This window comes from Nerophis ophidion, linkage group LG13 (assembly GCF_033978795.1).
Source record: "Nerophis ophidion isolate RoL-2023_Sa linkage group LG13, RoL_Noph_v1.0, whole genome shotgun sequence".
Taxonomy (NCBI): domain Eukaryota; kingdom Metazoa; phylum Chordata; class Actinopteri; order Syngnathiformes; family Syngnathidae; genus Nerophis; species Nerophis ophidion.
In genome coordinates, this window is record NC_084623.1 from 61,401,126 (window position 1) to 61,421,125 (window position 20,000).

Consider the following 20,000-nt stretch of genomic DNA (forward strand, 5'->3'; position numbering starts at 1 on the left):
GTACACAATATCAATATGGATGTACACAATATCAATATGGATGTACACAATATCAATATGGATGTACACAATATCAATATGGATGTACACAATGTCAATATGTATGTAGTCAATATCAATATGGATGTACACAATATCAATATGTGTGTATGTATGTAGTCAATATCAATATGTATGTAGTCAATATCAATATGGATGTACACAATATCAATATGGATGTACACAATATCAATATGGATGTACACAATATCAATATGGATGTACACAATATCAATATGGATGTACACAATATCAATATGGATGTACACAATGTCAATATGGATGTACACAATATCAATATGGATGTACACAATGTCAATATGGATGTACACAATATCAATATGTATGTAGTCAATATCAATATGTATGTAGTCAATATCAATATGGATGTACACAATATCAATATGTATGTAGTCAAATAAATAAATAAATGATAAATGGGTTGTACTTGTATAGCGCTTTTCTACCTTCAAGGTACTCAAAGCGCTTTGACACTACTTCCACATTCACACACACATTCACACACTGATGGAGGGAGCTGCCATGCAAGGCGCCACCCAGCACCCATCAGGAGCAAGGGTGAAGTGTCTTGCTCAGGACACAACGGACGTGACGAGGTTGGTTCTAGGTGGGATTTGAACCAGGGACGCTCGTGTTGCGCACGGCCACTCTCCCACTGCGCCACGCCGTCCCTAGTCAATATGTATTTGTGAATATGAACATGTATGTAAGTAGTGGATATGAATATTAAGTAAGTTGTGAATATGAATATTAATTTATGAATATGTATGTAGTCAATATGAATATGTATGTATGAATATGTATTTCCAGGAACAGGAGAGTGCTGCTCGCCTTCAGTTGCTGGAGGAAGAGAGGAGGATGAGACAGGAAGTGGAGAGAAGACTGCAGGAAGAAAGTCTTCATCGCCAGAAGTTGGTGGAAGAAGAAGTGAAGATGAGAGCCAAGAACTTCTCTCAGGTCCTTCTTCTTCTCTACCAATATTGTATTTACAGACATACTTCTTACCAAATACTACACTCTTTCATCAATTACTTCAAAATCAAATATATATATATATATACAAACCCCGTTTCCATATGAGTTGGGAAATGGTGTTAGATGTAAATATAAACAGAATACAATGATTTGCAAATCCTTTTCAAGCCATATTCAGTTGAATATGCTACAAAGACAACATATTTCATCTTCAAACTCATAAACTTTAGTTTTTTTTGCAAATAATAATTAACTTTAGAATTTGATGCCAGCAACACGTGACAAAGTAGTTGGGAAAGGGTATGTTCACCACTATGTTACATCACCTTTTCTTTTAACAACACTCAATAAACGTTTGGGAACTGAGGAAACTAATTGTTGAAGCTTTGAAAGTGGAATTCTTGTTTGATGTACAGCTTCAGTCCTTCAACAGTCTGAGGTCTTGTTGTCGTATTTTACACTTCATAATGCGCCACACATTTTCCATGGGAGACAGGTCTGGACTGCAGGCAGGCCAGGAAAGTACCTGCACTCTTTTACTACAAAGCCACGCTGTTGTAACACTTGTCTTGCTGAAATAAGCAGGGGCGTCCATGATAACTTTGCTTGGATGACAACATATGTTGCACCAAAACCTGTATGGACCTTTCAGCATTAATGGTGCCTTCACAGATGTATAAGTTACCCATGCCTTGGGCACTAATACACTCCTATATCATCACAGATGCTGGCTTTTGAACTTTGCGCCTATAACAATCCAGATGGTTATTTTCCTCTTTGTTCCGGAGGACACCACGTCCACAGTTTCCAAATATAATTTGAAATGTGGACTCGTCAGACCACAGAACACTTTTCCACTTTGCATCAGTCCATCTTAGATGAACTCGGGCCCAGCGAAGCCGGCGGCATTTCTGGGTGTTGTTGATAAATGGCTTTGGCTTTGCATAGTAGAGTTTTAACTTGCACTTACAGATGTAGCGACCAACTGTAGTTACTGACAGTGGTTTTATGAAGTGTTCCTGAGCCCATGTGGTGATATCCTTTACACACTGATGTCAGTTTTTGATGCAGTACCGCCTGAGGGATCAAAGGTCCATAATATGGCTTACGTGCAGTGATTTCTCCAGATTCTCTGAACCTTTTGATGATTTTAGGGACTGTAAAAGGTAAAATCCCTAAATTCCTTGCAATAGCTCGTTGATAAATGTCGTTCTAAAACTGTTGCTTACAAAGTGGTGACCCTCACCCCATCCTTGTTTGTGAATGACTTAGCATTTCATGGAAGCTGCTTTTATAGCCAATCATGGCACCCACCTGTTCCCAATTAGCCTGCACACCTGTGGGATGTTCCAAATAAGTGTTTGATGAGCATTCCTCAACTTTATCAGTATTTATTGCCACCTTTCCCAACTTCTTTGTCACGTGTTGCTGGCATCAAATTCTAAAGTTAATGATTATTTGCAAAAAAATATTAATTTTATGAGTTTGAAGATGAAATATGTTGTCTTTGTAGCATATTCAACTGAATATGGCTTGAAAAGGATTTGCAAATCATTGTATTCTGTTTATATTTACATCTAACACCATTTCCCAACTCATATGGAAACAGGGTTTGTATATATATATATATATATATATATATTAGGGGTGTGGGGGAAAATCGATTCGAATACGAATCGCGATTCTCACGTTGTGCGATTCAGAATCGATTCTGGTTTTTTTTTTCTATCGATTTTTAAATTTTTTTTTTTATCAATCCAACAAAACAATACACAGCAATACCATAACAATGTCATCCAAGTCCAAAAGCAAACCTGAGCCAGCAACACTCAGAACTGCAATAAACAGAGCAATTGGCTTTTCTGTCTGGGACTCATGGAGGATGAACATTTCCTTTTCCTCTCTCTTGTCTTTGCTGCTTGCTTCTTGCTTTTGTCTTGTCTTTACTTTCTTCTTGCCTCTTTTTGCTCTGCTTTCCAAATATAAACATTGCAACTATTTAACTGGCCTCCACAAAATTGACAAGATCTTGGGTTTGGGGGAACCTGTATACATACACACATGCATATATACATATATATATACTGTGTGTGTATATATATATATATATATATACTGTATGTATATATATATATATATATATATATATATAAACATTCATGTTTTACGTCTATGTATATGTGTGAAGTGAATTATATTTATATAGCGCTTTTCTCTAGTGATTCAAAGCGCTTTACACAGTGAAAGCCGATATCTAAGTTCCATGGAAAGCAGTGTGGGTGTCACTGGGAGCAGGTGGGTGTCACTGGGAGCAGGTGGGTGGCACTGGGAGCAGGTGGGTGTCACTGGGAGCAGGTGGGTGTCACTGGGAGCAGGTGGGTGTCACTGGTAGCAGGTGGGTGTCACTGGGAGCAGGTGGGTGGCACTGGGAGCAGGTGGGTGTCACTGGGAGCAGGTGGGTGGCACTGGGAGCAGGTGGGTGTCACTGGGAGTAGGTGGGTGGCACTGGGAGCAGGTGGGTGGCACTGGGAGCAGGTGGGTGGCACTGGGAGCAGGTGGGTGTCACTGGGAGCAGGTGGGTGGCACTGGGAGCAGGTGGGTGGCACTGGGAGCAGGTGGGTGGCACTGGGAGCAGGTGGGTGGCACTGGGAGCAGGTGGGTCAAGTGTCTTGCCCACGGACACAACGGCAGAGACTCGGTTGGCAGAAGCAGGGATCGAACCTGGAACCCTCAAGTTGCTGGCACGGCCGCTCTACCAACCGAGCTATGCCGCCCATATATAATATCTACACATATGAGCTATATGTGTAGATATTATATGAATATAATGTATATTTCCCTTCTATGTATATGTGTACATATTATATAAACATGATGTACATTTGTACTTCAGTACAAGTAGTATTGATGACTACAGTAAAAGTATGCAGAAATGAGTAGTATTGATGACAAGTATGCAGTAATGAGTAGTATTGATGACAAGTATGCAGTAATGAGTAGTATTGATGACAAGTATGCAGTAATGAGTAGTATTGATGATAAGTATGCAGTAATGAGTAGTATTGATAACAAGTATGCAGTAATGAGTAGTATTGCTGATAAGTATGCAGTAATGAGTAGTATTGATGATAAGTATGCAGTAATGAGTAGTATTGATGATAAGTATGCAGTAATGAGTAGTATTGATAACAAGTATGCAGTAATGAGTAGTATTGCTGATAAGTATGCAGTAATGAGTAGTATTGATGATAAGTATGCAGTAATGAGTAGTATTGATGATAAGTATGCAGTAATGAGTAGTATTGATAACAAGTATGCAGTAATGAGTAGTATTGATGATAAGTATGCAGTAATGAGTAGTATTGATAACAAGTATGCAGTAATGAGTACTACTGATGCAGTCACATGTGTGCAGGCTCGTCCAATGACACGCTACCTGCCCATCAGGAAGGAGGAGTTTGATCTCCACGCCCACATCGTGGCGTCGGGTCACAGCGTGGACACGTGTGGTCATGTGACCGTGGCCCCCACCTTCTGCAGAGGTCACATGGTCAAAATGGGCGGGAACATCAAGTCTTGGAAGAAGCGCTGGTTTGTCTTTGACCGCCTGAAGAGAACCTTCTGCTACTACATGGGTACTTGTACTTGTACTGCATAGTACTGCATACTCTACTACATATACTCATACTATACTTGTACTGCATACTCTACGACATATACTGCTACTACATGGGTACTTGTATTGCATATTACTGCATACTCTACTATGTATACTCATACTATACTTGCACTGCATACTCTACGACATATACTGCTACTACATGGGTACTTGTATTGCATATTACTGCATACTCTACTATGTATACTCATACTATACTTGCACTGCATACTCTACTACATACACTGCTACTACATGGGTACTAGTACTGCATATTACTGCATACTCTACTATGTATACTCATACTATACTTGCACTGCATACTCTACTACATACACTGCTACTACATGGGTACTTGTACTGCATATTACTGCATACTCTACTACATATACTGCTACTACATGGGTACTTGTACTGCATATTACTGCATACTCTACTACATATACTCATACTATACTTGTACTGCATACTCTACTACATATACTGCTACTACATGGGTACTTGTACTTGTACTGCATATTACTGCATACTCTACTACATCAATCAATCAATCAATCAATGTTTATTTATATAGCCCCAAATCACAAATGTCTCAAAGGACTGCACAAATCATTACGACTACAACATCCTCGGAAGAACCCACAAAAGGGCAAGGAAAACTCACACCCAGTGGGCAGGGAGAATTCACATTCAGTGGGACGCCAGCGACAATGCTGACTATGAGAAACCTTGGAGAGGACCTCAGATGTGGGCAACCCCCCCCCTCTAGGGGACCGAAAGCAATGGATGTCGAGCGGGTCCAACATGATACTGCGAAAGTTCAATCCACAGTGGCTCCAAGACAGCAGCGAGAGTCCCGTCCACAGGAAACCATCTCGAGCGGATCAGCAGCGTAGAGATGTCCCCAACCGATACAGGCGAGCGGTCCATCCTGGGTCCCGACGAGCGGTCCATCCTGGGTCTCGACTCTGGACAGCCAGTACTTCATCCATGGTCATCGGACCGGACCCCCTCCACAAGGGAGGGGGGGACATAGGAGAAAGAAAAGAAGCGGCAGATCAACTGGTCTAAAAAGGAGGTCTATTTAAAGGCTAGAGTATACAGATGAGTTTTAAGATGAGACTTAAATGCTTCTACTGAGGTAGCATCTCGAACTGTTACCGGGAGGGCATTCCAGAGTACTGGAGCCCGAACGGAAAACGCTCTATAGCCCGCAGACTTTTTTTGAGCTCTAGGAATCACTAATAAGCCGGAGTCTTTTGAACGCAGATTTCTTGCCGGGACATACGGTACAATACAATCGGCAAGATAGGCTGGAGCTAGACCGTGTAGTATTTTATACGTAAGTAGTAAAACCTTAAAGTCACATCTTAAGTGCACAGGAAGCCAGTGCAGGTGAGCCAGTACAGGCGTAATATGATCAAACTTTCTTGTTCTTGTCAAAAGTCTAGCAGCCGCATTTTGTACCAACTGTAATCTTTTAATGCTAGACATTGGGAGACCCGAAAATAATACGTTACAGTAATCGAGACGAGACGTAACAAACGCATGGATAATGATCTCGGCGTCTTTAGTGGACAAAATGGAGCGAATTTTAGCGATATTACGGAGATGAAAGAAGGCCGTTTTAGTAACGCTTTTAATGTGTGACTCAAAGGAGAGAGTTGGGTCGAAGATAATACCCAGATTTTTTACAGAGTCACCTTGTTTTATTATTTGGTTGTCAAATGTTAAAGTTGTATTATTAAATAGAGGTCGGTGTCTAGCAGGACCGATAATCAGCATTTCCGTTTTTTTGGCATTAAGTTGCAAAAAGTTAGCGGACATCCATTGTTTAATTTCATTAAGACACGCTTCCAACTGACTACAGTCCGGCGTGTTGGTCAGCTTTAGGGGCATGTAAAGTTGGGTGTCATCAGCATAACAGTGAAAGCTAATACCGTATTTGCGTATGACGTCACCTAGCGGCAGCATGTAGATGCTGAAGAGTACAGGGCCAAGGACCGAACCCTGGGGAACTCCACACGTTACCTTAACATAGTCCGAGGTCACACTGTTATAGGAGACGCACTGCATCCTATCAGTAAGATAAGAGTTAAACCATGACAGGGCTGAGTCCGAAATACCAATTCGTATTTTGATACGCTCTAATAAAATATTATGATCGACGGTATCGAAAGCAGCGCTAAGATCGAGGAGCAGCAACATAGATGACGCATCAGAGTCCATCGTTAGCAATAGATCATTAGTCAGTTTTGCGAGGGCTGTCTCAGTCGAGTGATTTGCCCTGAAACCGGATTGAAAGGTTTCACATAGATTGTTAAACGCTAAGTGCTCATTTAGCTGCTCTGCAACAATTTTTTCGAGGATTTTCGAAATAAAGGGAAGGTGAGACACCGGTCGGTAGTTTACCATGAGGTCTGGATCGAGGTTAGGTCTTTTAAGGAGAGGATGAATAACCGCTTTTTTGAATGCAACGGGAACAGTGCCCGAGGAAAGTGATAAGTTTATAATATTTAGCACTGATGGACCTAATAATACAAAAAGCTCCTTGATAAGTTTCCCAGGAAGTGGGTCAAGTAAACATGTTGTTTGTTTTATTCCATTTACACGTTGTAACAATCCTTCTAATGTTATTTCATCAAAACGAGAGAAACTATTTTGGATATTTGCAGTATCCGCCGTATATACAATCGTATCTGTGTTACTATAACCCCGTTGTAGCTGGGACGCATTGTCTTTAATCTCCTTTCTAATAAGTTCAATTTTCTTATTAAAGAACTTCATAAAGTCATCTGCCGAATGGGTGGAGCTACTGGAAGGAGTCCCTTGTTGGGTTAGCGATGCTACTGTACTAAACAAAAATTTTGGATCGTTTTTATTAATGCGGATGAGATTTGAGTAATAATTAGTTTTAGCTAAGGTAAGCATGCGTTTATAAGTTATTAAACTATCACTCCATGCTTGATGGTGCACCTCAAGTTTAGTCGTGCGCCATTTGCGTTCCAGCTTTCTACATAATAATTTCTGAGCTCTAGTTTCTTCAGTAAACCATGGCGTACGCCTTTTTGGAGCCTTTTTTAACTTCAGCGGTGCTATACTATCAATGGTTTCGCGCAGTGCGTTGTTAAAGTTGTTAGTGAGGTTATCAATAGACCCCACATACTTTGGGAACGGTGCCATTACCGAGGGCAGTAGGTCCGCAAGAGTCGTCGTTGTGGCAGCATTAATGTTGCGGCTGCTATAGCAGTTATTATTATTATTAGCTTGCCGAACATGAGTCTGAACTTCGAATTTTATAAGGTAATGATCGGACATTACTTTAGTATACGGGAGTATCATAACTTTGGAGACGGTGATACCTCTGACAAGCACTAGGTCTATCGTATTACCGCTGCGATGCGTCGGTTCATTTATTATTTGTGTAAGACCACAGCTATCAATTATAGTCTGGAGCGCCACGCACGGTGGGTCCAATGGGGTATTCATATGGATATTAAAGTCCCCCATTATAATTATATTATCGGCGTGCGTCACTAGATCAGCAACAAACTCTGAGAATTCACTAATAAAGTCCGAATAGGGCCCTGGGGGGCGGTAGATAACGGCCAGGCACAGAGGCAGAGGTGTGGCAGACTTCATAGAAAGCACCTCAAACCATTTATATTTATTATTTAAGTTAGGACTAAAGTTAAAGTTTTCGTTGTATATTAGTGCGACACCCCCTCCCCTTTTGAGGTGACGGGCAATATGCGCATTCGTATAGTTAGGAGGGGATGCCTCATTTATCGCAAAAAAGTCGTCTGGTTTGAGCCAGGTTTCGCTAAGACCGATGACGTTAAGGTTGTTGTCTCTAATGACCTCATTGACTAATAACGTTTTGGGAGACAAAGATCTGATGTTTAGAAAGCCCATATTATAGGTAGTGGGCTGTTTTAAGGAGTTGTTGATAAAATTATCCGTAGTAGCAATATTAATAATGTTGCGTTTATTATGCGCAGTGTACTTAAAATAATTACGACCATATCTAGGAATTGATATGACGGGAATTTTCAGATTGTCTACTTGGCGCTGCGATAAACTGAACGCATCATAATTTGCCACCTCAGTAGAACGCATGTCTAACTCTGACGAAGTCATAGATACAGTAGAAAAAACATTTTGTGAGTTGTGTATTATTCTACGAAAATTGCTATGTGTACAGGGATCATCCAGCCTGGCGCTGGCTAGTTCTAACTTAACTGACTCCATACCCAGGCTAGCAGGCTCTGTAATTGCCTGTGACCGGGCTTGCTCATATACTCATACTATACTTGTACTGCATACTCTACTACATATACTGCTACTACATGGGTATGTGTACTTGTACTGCATATTACTGCATCATTCTGCTACTACCTGGGTACCTGTACTTCATAGTACTGCATAGTACATACACTGCATCATACATGGACTACATAGTACATGTACTGCATCAATCATGTACTATGTAGTACATGTACTGCATTAATCATTTACTACATAGTACATGTACTGCATCATTCATGTACTATAAAGTACATGTTCTGCATCATTCATGTACTACATAGTACATGTACTGCATTACTCATGTACTTTGTGTGTACATGTACTGCATAATTCATGTACTTTGTAGCCATGTGTACTGCAACATTCATGTACTACCTAAGTATGTGTACTGCAATATTTATGTACTACCGTGGAAGTAGATAAATGCCTGGTTAGCAGATGATACATGTTGTTTATATTCCTGGAAATGTGCAGTTGCTAGAATGCTTAAGAGCTGGTTAGCAGATGATACATGTTGTTTATATTCCTGGAAATGTGCAGTTGCTAGAATGCTAAAGAGCTGGTTAGCAGATGATACATGTTGTTCATATTCCTGGAAATGTGCAGTTGCTAGAATGCTAAAGAGCTGGTTAGCAGATGATACATGTTGTTCATATTCCTGGAAATGTGCAGTTGCTAGAATGCTAAAGAGCTGGTTAGCAGATGATACATGTTGTTTATATTCCTGGAAATGTGCAGTTGCTAGAATGCTAAAGAGCTGGTTAGCAGATGATACATGTTGTTCATATTCCTGGAAATGTGCAGTTGCTAGAATGCTTAAGAGCTGGTTAGCAGATGATACATGTTGTTCATATTCCTGGAAATGTGCAGTTGCTAGAATGCTTAAGAGCTGGTTAGCAGATGATACATGTTGTTCATATTCCTGGAAATGTGCAGTTGCTAGAATGCTTAAGAGCTGGTTAGCAGATGATACATGTTGTTCATATTCCTGGAAATGTGCAGTTGCTAGAATGCTAAAGAGCTGGTTAGCAGATGATACATGTTCATATTCCTGGAAATGTGCAGTTGCTAGAATGCTAAAGAGCTGGTTAGCAGATGATACATGTTGTTCATATTCCTGGAAATGTGCAGTTGCTAGAATGCTAAAGAGCTGGTTAGCAGATGATACATGTTGTTCATATTCCTGGAAATGTGCAGTTGCTAGAATGCTAAAGAGCTGGTTAGCAGATGATACATGTTGTTTATATTCCTGGAAATGTACAGTTGCTAGAATGCTAAAGAGCTGGTTAGCAGATGATACATGTTGTTCATATTCCTGGAAATGTGCAGTTGCTAGAATGCTTAAGAGCTGGTTAGCAGATGATCCATGTTGTTCATATTCCTGGAAATGTGCAGTTGCTAGAATGCTAAAGAGCTGGTTAGCAGATGATACATGTTGTTCATATTCCTGGAAATGTGCAGTTGCTAGAATGCTAAAGAGCTGGTTAGCAGATGATACATGTTGTTCATATTCCTGGAAATGTGCAGTTACTAGAATGCTAAAGAGCTGGTTAGCAGATGATACATGTTGTTCATATTCCTGGAAATGTGCAGTTGCTAGAATGCTAAAGAGCTAGTTAGCAGATGATACATGTTGTTCATATTCCTGGAAATGTGCAGTTGCTAGAATGCTAAAGAGCTGGTTAGCAGATGATACATGTTGTTCATATTCCTGGAAATGTGCAGTTGCTAGAATGCTAAAGAGCTGGTTAGCAGATGATACATGTTGTTCATATTCCTGGAAATGTGCAGTTGCTAGAATGCTAAAGAGCTGGTTAGCAGATGATACATGTTGTTCATATTCCTGGAAATGTGCAGTTGCTAGAATGCTAAAGAGCTGGTTAGCAGATGATACATGTTGTTCATATTCCTGGAAATGTGCAGTTGCTAGAATGCTATAGCAAAATGTGCAGTTGCTAGAATGCTAAAGAGCTGGTTAGCAGATGATACATGTTGTTCATATTCCTGGAAATGTGCAGTTGCTAGAATGCCAAAGAGCTGGTTAGCAGATGATACATGTTGTTCATATTCCTGGAAATGTGCAGTTGCTAGAATGCTAAAGAGCTGGTTAGCAGATGATACATGTTGTTCATATTCCTGGAAATGTGCAGTTGCTAGAATGCCAAAGAGCTGGTTAGCAGATGATACATGTTGTTTATATTCCTGGAAATGTGCAGTTGCTAGAATGCTAAAGAGCTGGTTAGCAGATGATACATGTTGTTCATATTCCTGGAAATGTGCAGTTGCTAGAATGCCAAAGAGCTGGTTAGCAGATGATACATGTTGTTTATATTCCTGGAAATGTGCAGTTGCTAGAATGCTAAAGAGCTGGTTAGCAGATGATACATATTGTTTATATTCCTGGAAATGTGCAGTTGCTAGAATGCTAAAGAGCTGGTTAGCAGATGATACATATTGTTTATATTCCTGGAAATGTGCAGCCTCCGCCTCCATCTGGAGTGTTTGTGCCTGAAGGAGAGGTGAGTGTTGACTTGCTGCTGCTGCACTTGTGCTCTGGCTGATGAAAGAAGGTGCAAGGATGGAGAATGTGGAGCAAGCAAGCAGGCAGATTGTCTTCTAGCACTAACACACTCAACATGATCAGAGTCATTCTTTCAATGTCGTGTCACTAAAACACTCAACATCATCAATATTTCAATGAGCTGGTGACTAAAACCCTGACATGGTTGTGCTCAGACAAACAGGAGAGCAAACTGAAAGGAGTGATCTACTTCCAGGCCATCCAGGAGGTGTACTATGATCACCTGCGCAGTGCTACTAAGGTATGCTGCTCACTTCTTCTGAGGTGTGGAAGTGTGTTGTCCCAAGAAAGTGAGCCATACTCACCTCGACTTGCCAACTACTCACTGCACCCTAACTGTAGTCTACATGTTAGCACTGTCATCTAAATGTTTTCACTGCACCTTAACTGTAATGTAAATGTTATCACTGCGCCTTAACTGTAATCTAAATGTTATCACTGCACTTTAACTGTAATCTAAATGTTATCACTGCACTTAAACTGTAATGTAAATGTTATCACTGCACCTTAACTGCAATCTAAATGTTATCACTGCACTTTAACTGTAATCTAAATGTTTTCACTGCACCTTAACTGTAATCTAAATGTTATCACCGCACCCTAACTGTAATCTAAATATTATCACTGCACTTTAACTGTAATCTAAATGTTATCACTGCACTTAAACTGTAATGTAAATGTTATCACTGCACCTTAACTGCAATCTAAATGTTATCACTGCACTTTAACTGTAATGTAAATGTTATCACTGCACCTTAACTGTAATGTAAATGTTATCACCGCACCCTAACTGTAATCTAAATGTTATCACTGCACTTTAACTGTAATGTAAATGTTATCACTGCACCTTAACTGCAATCTAAATGTTATCACTGCACTTTAACTGTAATGTAAATGTTATCACTGCACCTTAACTGCAATGTAAATGTTATCACTGCATCTTAACTGTAATCTAAATGTTATCACTGCACTTTTTAACTGTAATGTAAATGTTATCACTGCACCTTAACTGTAATCTAAATGTTATCACTGCACCTTCACTGAAATGTAAATGTTATCACTGCATCTTAACTGTAATCTAAATGTTATCACTGCACTTTAACTGTAATGTAAATTTTATCACTGCACTTTAACTGTAATGTAAATGTTATCACTGCACCTTAACTGTAATCTAAATGTTATCACTGCACCTTAACTGAAATGTAAATGTTATGTGACCACTGCACCCTAACTGTCATGTAAATGAAGGCAGAGTGAAGCCACACCCACCTCTGCATGACAGCAGCAGCAGGTGTTGCTGCTGTCATGTCATCTCTCCTCACCTCTATAAAGTACACACACATTACTCTAGTAGCAGTAGTAGTACCACTACATGGAAGTACTTGATAGTAGTAGTACTAGCAGGTGGAAGTACTTGACAGTAGTAGTACTACCAGATGGAAGTACCTGATAGTAGTAGTTCTACCAGATGGAAGTACTTGACAGTAGTAGTACTACCAGGTGGAAGTACTTGACAGTAGTAGTACTTCCAGATGGAAGTACTTAATAGTAGTAGTTATACCAGATGGAAGTACTTGACAGTAGTAATACTACCAGGTGGAAGTACTTGACAGTAGTAGTACTACCAGATGGAAGTACTTGATAGTAGTAGTACTAGCAGATGGAAGTAGTTGATAGTAGTAGTACTAGCAGATGGAAGTAGTTGATAGTAGTGGTACTAGCAGATGGAAGTAGTTGATAGTAGTAATACTAGCAGGTGGAAGTACTTGTTAGTAGTAGTACTAGCAGATGGAAGTGCTTGATAGTAGTAGTTCTACCAGGTGGAAGTACTTGATAGTAGTAGTACTACCAGGTGGAAGTACTTGATAGTAGTAGTTCTACCAGGTGGAAGTAGTTGATAGTAGTAGTACTAGCAGATGGAAGTAGTTGATAGTAGTAGTACTAGCAGATGGAAGTAGTTGATAGTAGTAGTACTAGCAGATGGAAGTAGTTGATAGTAGTAGTACTAGCAGATGGAAGTAGTTGATAGTAGTAGTACTAGCAGATAGAAGTAGTTGATAGTAGTAGTACTAGCAGGTGGAAGTAGTTGATAGTAGTAGTACTAGCAGATGGAAGTTGTTGATAGTAGTAGTACTAGCAGATGGAAGTAGTTGATAGTAGTAGTACTAGCAGGTGGAAGTAGTTGATAGTAGTAGTACTAGCAGGTGGATGTAGTTGATAGTAGTAGTACAAGCAGATGGAAGGTAGTTGGATAGTAGTAGTACTAGCAGATGGAAGTAGTTGATAGTTAGTAGTACTAGCAGATGAAGTAGTTGATAGTAGTAGTACTAGCAGATGGAAGTAGTTGATAGTAGTAGTACTAGCAGATGGAAGTAGTTGATAGTAGTAGTACTAGCAGATGGAAGTAGTTGATAGTAGTAGTACTAGCAGATGGAAGTAGTTGATAGTAGTAGTACTAGCAGATGGAAGTAGTTGATAGTAGTAGTACTAGCAGATGGAAGTAGTTGATAGTAGTAGTACTAGCAGATGGAAGTAGTTGATAGTAGTAGTACTAGCAGATGGAAGTAGTTGATAGTAGTAGTACTTAGCAGATGGAAGTAGTTGATAGTAGTAGTACTAGCAGGTGGAAGTAGTTGATAGTAGTAGTACTAGCAGATGGAAGTAGTTGATAGTAGTAGTACTAGCAGATGGAAGTAGTTGATAGTAGTAGTACTAGCAGATGGAAGTAGTTGATAGTAGTAGTACTAGCAGATGGAAGTAGTTGATAGTAGTAGTACTAGCAGATGGAAGTAGTTGATAGTAGTAGTACTAGCAGATGGAAGTAGTTGATAGTAGTAGTACTAGCAGATGAAGTAGTTGATAGTAGTAGTACTAGCAGATGGAAGTAGTTGATAGTAGTAGTACTAGCAGATGGAAGTAGTTGATAGTAGTAGTACTAGCAGATGGAAGTAGTTGATAGTAGTAGTACTAGCAGATGGAAGTAGTTGATAGTAGTAGTACTAGCAGATGGAAGTAGTTGATAGTAGTAGTACTAGCAGATGGAAGTAGTTGATAGTAGTAGTACTAGCAGGTGGAAGTAGTTGATAGTAGTAGTACTAGCAGATGGAAGTAGTTGATAGTAGTAGTACTAGCAGATGGAAGTAGTTGATAGTAGTAGTACTAGCAGATGGAAGTAGTTGATAGTAGTAGTACTAGCCAGATGGAAGTAGTTGATAGTAGTAGTACTAGCAGATGGAAGTAGTTGATAGTAGTAGTACTAGCAGATGGAAGTAGTTGATAGTAGTAGTACTAGCAGATGGAAGTAGTTGATAGTAGTAGTACTAGCAGATGGAAGTAGTTGATAGTAGTAGTACTAGCAGATGGAAGTAGTTGATAGTAGTAGTACTAGCAGATGGAAGTAGTTGATAGTAGTAGTACTAGCAGATGGAAGTAGTTGATAGTAGTAGTACTAGCAGATGGAAGTAGTTGATAGTAGTAGTACTAGCAGATGGAAGTAGTTGATAGTAGTAGTACTAGCAGATGGAAGTAGTTGATAGTAGTAGTACTAGCAGATGGAAGTAGTTGATAGTAGTAGTACTAGCAGATGGAAGTAGTTGATAGTAGTAGTACTAGCAGATGGAAGTAGTTGATAGTAGTAGTACTAGCAGATGGAAGTAGTTGATAGTAGTAGTACTAGCAGATGGAAGTAGTTGATAGTAGTAGTACTAGCAGGTGGAAGTAGTTGATAGTAGTAGTACTAGCAGATGGAAGTAGTTGATAGTAGTAGTACTAGCAGATGGAAGTAGTTGATAGTAGTAGTACTAGCAGATGGAAGTAGTTGATAGTAGTAGTACTAGCAGATGGAAGTAGTTGATAGTAGTAGTACTAGCAGATGGAAGTAGTTGATAGTAGTAGTACTAGCAGATGGAAGTAGTTGATAGTAGTAGTACTAGCAGGTGGAAGTAGTTGATAGTAGTAGTACTAGCAGATGGAAGTAGTTGATAGTAGTAGTACTAGCAGATGGAAGTAGTTGATAGTAGTAGTACTAGCCAGATGGAAGTAGTTGATAGTAGTAGTACTAGCAGATGGAAGTAGTTGATAGTAGTAGTACTAGCAGATGGAAGTAGTTGATAGTAGTAGTACTACCAGATGGAAGTAGTTGATAGTAGTAGTACTAGCAGATGGAAGTAGTTGATAGTAGTAGTACTAGCAGATGGAAGTAGTTGATAGTAGTAGTACTAGCAGATGGAAGTAGTGATAGTAGTAGTACTAGCAGATGGAAGTAGTTGATAGTAGTAGTACTAGCAGGTGAAGTAGTTGATAGTAGTAGTACTAGCAGATGGAAGTAGTTGATAGTAGTAGTACTAGCAGGTGGAAGTAGTTGATAGTAGTAGTACTAGCAGATGGAAGTAGTTGATAGTAGTAGTACTAGCAGATGGAAGTAGTTGATAGTAGTAGTACTAGCAGATGGAAGTAGTTGATAGTAGTAGTACTAGCAGATGGAAGTAGTTGATAGTAGTAGTACTAGCAGATGGAAGTAGTTGATAGTAGTAGTACTAGCAGGTGGAAGTAGTTGATAGTAGTAGTACTAGCAGATGGAAGTAGTTGATGTGTTGTGTGTTTGCCACAGAGTCCCAACCCAACTTTGACCTTTTGTGTGAAGACTCATGACCGTCTCTACTTCTGGTGGCGCCCTCTGCTGAGGCCATGAGGATCTGGATGGATGTCATCGTGACCGGAGCTGAGGGGTACACACACTTCATCTAGTGAGGGGTACCCACACTTCATCTAGTGAGGGGTACACACACACTTCATCTAGTAAGGGGTACACACACTTCATCTAGTGAGGGGTACACACACTTCATCTAGTGAGGGGTACACACACTTCATCTAGTGAGGGGTACACACACTTCATCTAGTGAGGGTACACACACTTCATCTAGTGAGGGGTACACACACACTTCATCTAGTAAGGGGTACACACACTTCATCTAGTGATGGGTACACACACTTCATCTAGTGAGGGGTACACACACTTGAAGTGAGGGGTACACACACTTGAAGTGAGGGGTACACACACTTGAAGTGAGGGGTACACACACTTGAAGTGAGGGGTACACACACTTGAAGTGAGGGGTACACACACTCTTGAAGTGAGGGGTACACACACTTGAAGTGAGGGGTACACACACTTGAAGTGAGGGGTACACACACTTGAAGTGAGGGGTACACACACTCTTGAAGTGAGGGGTACACACACTTGAAGTGAGGGGTACACACACTTGAAGTGAGGGGTACACACACTTGAAGTGAGGGGTACACACACTCAGACTCTCCTCTGACCAAAGTTGCCAAATGTTTTTCTTATTCTTGATTCAACAATTGTTTTATTTTGGACTTTGTTGACAAACATGCCGAATATTTGTTTGATCGTAAATGAAGTAGTATTTCATAAAGTATGCATGTTTACACTAATAGTACACAGCATCATGTGGATTATATGTAAATAATCCAAATCATTCATGTACTCATTGTATACATGCGTGTATTCATTGTATACATTCATGTGCTCATTGTATACATGCATGTACTCATTGTATTCATTCATGTACTCATGTTATACATTCATGTACTCATAGTTTATATTTTGTACTCATGGTATACACTCATGTATTCATGTTATACAATCATGTACTCATTGTATACATTCATGTACTCTTCTTCACATCTTTTGAATACAATCTCTTATTTCAGCCACTCCAGCTCAGGTCCTCATTGTACTTGTAAAGGACTGTAATACGCATACTTTTGGAGTATTTCACACATTTGGAGGTGTATACACTTTAAAATATAAACAAATTACTATATATTTATATATATATATATATATATATATATATATATATATATATATATATATATATATATATATATAAACAGTATATATATGTATCTGCATGTGTGTATTTATGTATGTATATATGTATGTGTATATATATTTATATATATATATATATATATATATATATGTATGTATGTGTATATATGTGTGTATATATATATATATGTGTATGTATACATGTAAATAAATGTGTATAGATATATATATATGTATGTATGTATGTATGTATGTATGTGTGTGTGTGTGTGTGTGTGTGTATACGGTCTACAAGGAAAGTGTTACCTTAGTATTTTTGTTCTGAATATTACTGTAAATGAGACATGATGAGGTTTGAGACGCAGCTAGCTTGCGTCCAGGAGACCAAAGAGTACTTGGAAATGTTGTCAATATTTACCAATTTAAAAATCTTTTTTTGAATCTCAAATTGAAGTTTTGTAAAATACCCCGCCTTCCGCCCGATTGTAGCTGAGATAGGTGCCAGTGCCCCCCGCCACCCCAAAAGGGAATAAGCGGTAGAATGGATGGATGGACCATGGCAGGTATAGTCACAAAGTTACGTCACACAATGTTATGTCACACAGTGTTAAGTTAAACAGTGGACCCTACATGGTACGTTACACTCTGTTACGTCACACAATGTTATGTCACACAGTGTTAAGTTAAACAGTGGACCATACATGGTACGTTACACTCTGTTACGTCACACAATGTTATGTCACACAGTGTTAAGTTAAACAGTGGGCCATACATGGTACGTTACACTCTGTTACGTCACACAATGTTATGTCACACAGTGTTAAGTTAAACAGTGGACCATACATGGTACGTTACACTCTGTTACGTCACACAATGTTATGTCACACAGTGTTAAGTTAAACAGTGGACCATACATGGTACGTTACACTCTGTTACGTCACACAATGTTATGTCACACAGTGTTAAGTTAAACAGTGGACCCTACATGGTACGTTACACTCTGTTACGTCACACAATGTTATGTCACACAGTGTTAAGTTAAACAGTGGACCATACATGGTACGTTACACTCTGTTACGTCACACAATGTTATGTCACACAGTGTTAAGTTAAACAGTGGACCATACATGGTACGTTACACTCTGTTACGTCACACAATGTTATGTCACACAGTGTTAAGTTAAACAGTGGGCCATACATGGTACGTTACACTCTGTTACGTCACACAATGTTATGTCACACAGTGTTAAGTTAAACAGTGGACCATACATGGTACGTTACACTCTGTTACGTCACACAATGTTATGTCACACAGTGTTAAGTTAAACAGTGGACCATACATGGTACGTTACACTCTGTTACGTCACACAATGTTATGTCACACAGTGTTAAGTTAAACAGTGGACCATACATGGTACGTTACACTCTGTTACGTCACACAATGTTATGTCACACAGTGTTAAGTTAAACAGTGGACCATACATGGTACGTTACACTCTGTTACGTCACACAATGTTATGTCACACAGTGTTAAGTTAAACAGTGGACCATACATGGTACGTTACACTCTGTTACGTCACACAATGTTATGTCACACAGTGTTAAGTTAAACAGTGGACCATACATGGTACGTTACACTCGGTTACGTCGTGCCATGTTACGTCAAACAGCAGACCATACATGTTACATCATTCGGTGCTACGACGCACGCTGTTATGTTACACACTGTTACGTCATACAGTGTTATGTCACATGCTGTTACACCACAAGCTATTACGTCATAGAGTGTTACGTCACACGCTGTTATATCACATTATGTTACGTCACACAATTTTACTTCAGACGATGTTATGCCACACAATGTTACTTTAAACAGTGGACCATACACCCTGTTTGGCCACACTATAGCATGCCACACGCTGTTACGTCACGCAATGGTACACCACACACTATTACGTCATACAGTGTTAAGTCACACAACGTTACGTCACACAATGTTGCGTCACATGCTGTTATGTAACACCATGTTACGTCACACAATGTTGCGTTACACTGTTTTGGGTTAAACATTGGACCACACATGATGTTACATCACACAGTTACGTCACACAATGTTACATCACGCAGTGATATGTTAAAAAGCGGACATACATGTTACGTTACACATTGTTAGGTCACACAGTGTTACGTTAAACATTGGACCATACATGGTGTTACGCCACACAGTGCTACGCTACATAATGTTACAGCAAACTGTTAGGTTAAACAACCGACCGACCAGACATGATGATATGTCACTGTTACATTACACAATGTTACGTAGCACAATATTACGTGTGTTATGTCACACCATGTTACGTTATATAATGTTACATCACAAATTGTTACGCCACACAGTGTTACATTACACAATGTTACATCACAGCGTTAGGGGGCACAATGTTACATCACACTATGTTACGTCACAGTGTTATGTTACACAATGTTACATCACACTATGTTATGTCACAGTGTTATGTTAGACAATGTTACGTCACACTATGTTATGTCACAGTGTTATG

General features: G+C 39.6%; 1 pseudogene; it reads left to right on the plus strand.

Moving 5' to 3' along the window:
- Positions 1 to 17,323, plus strand: part of LOC133564833 (pleckstrin homology-like domain family B member 1) — a 689,899-nt pseudogene extending 672,576 nt beyond the window's left edge.
- Positions 17,324 to 20,000: the final 2,677 nt, after the last annotated feature.